Below are 1,288 nucleotides of genomic sequence, written 5' to 3' on the forward strand. Positions count from 1 at the left end.
GTCGTGTCCGACACTGTGCAACCCCATGGACAGCAGTCCACCAGGCTTCTCAATTTTGCCTTTTCATGCTGTCCATGAGGTTCTCCAGGCAAGATTACTGGAGTTGGTTGCCATTTCTTTCTGTTTAGATGAGATAAAAATCTAAAGTTTTTTTTTTTAAGAAAAAAAAATCATTAATAACTTTTGATAAAGCAATTTTAGTGGAGTGCAGTGGGAGAAAACCACATTGTAAGGGGTTAAGGGATAAATCATTGGTGAACAATTAGAGACATTCATTTGATATTTTGTAAAAACTCATAGATCAGCTGTGGAAACTTCACAGACTACATTAATGTGCTCTTTTATCACAGAGAATAATTTGAAACTCTTCATACAACATTAGTCAGGAAACTGAGTTCTGTTTTATTACTGCCAATCTATTTACAAGTTATGGAAAACTATATTAAGTACTTCCACTTTCTTACCTAAACTTAACCCCAGTACCTAATTAAAGTGAAGTTAAGATGATGTTTAATTAATTAATTAAAATGTACCAGTGAAAGAAAAGGCTTTCAACTACCACTTAAGGGATATTTAAAATGTTTTTATTAAATTTAGGAGTAAATATAATTTTTTATTATTTATTTATTTATTTTTTTGATGGTTTATGGTTTATTAAGCTGTGCCTTAATACAGACGCTGGGGCTTGCCATGGTGCTCTTAATGTACAGACCCTGACGTTCTGCCAAAATATATGGAATGCTTCACGAATTTGCGTGTCATCCTTGCGCAGGGGCCATGCTAATCTTCTCTGTATCATTCCAATTTTAGTATATATGCTGCCGAAGAGAGCACAATATAATTTTTTTTAATTCCTGAGACTTTTTTGTAAATTTTAAGTAATCAAAAAATTGTTAATCAGATGGTGATAGCAGAATTTTTACTTTAGAAAATATGCTCATTTTCAGATTACTGTGAAAAATACTCTCAAGAAACTCAGATAAGACATACTCCTGCTTACAAGGACCTCATAATAAACTAAGAATATAAAGTCAGACTGCTAAATATGTATTATTATAGGAATGATAAATTTGTCTGAATATCCTCATACACCCTTTATTCAACATTCAGTAAATGGTGTGGAAATGTTTTACCTAAGGATTATATCAATCCTTTAGTAAAGGATAAGGCAATTCTTAAGCTTTTGCTAGTACTTATTGTTGCCAAAAACGGCCATTAAAGGCTGACAGATCTATTGCTTAAAAGGGTAATTGTAATAAGCTTCTCATTTCCTATGCACAGAAAAAAA

At 32.2% G+C, this 1,288-nt stretch overlaps 1 non-coding gene across 1 annotated transcript; it reads right to left on the reverse strand.

Annotated features, from left to right (window-relative positions):
• Positions 1-727: 727 nt before the first annotated feature.
• On the reverse strand, positions 728-834 carry LOC139036696 (U6 spliceosomal RNA). The gene has a single exon (XR_011489530.1). It is a non-coding gene; the product is annotated as a U6 spliceosomal RNA (small nuclear RNA).
• Between the last annotated feature and the right edge of the window lie 454 nt (positions 835-1,288).

Source organism: Odocoileus virginianus, chromosome 1, assembly GCF_023699985.2.
Source record: "Odocoileus virginianus isolate 20LAN1187 ecotype Illinois chromosome 1, Ovbor_1.2, whole genome shotgun sequence".
Classification (NCBI taxonomy): Eukaryota; Metazoa; Chordata; class Mammalia; order Artiodactyla; family Cervidae; genus Odocoileus; species Odocoileus virginianus.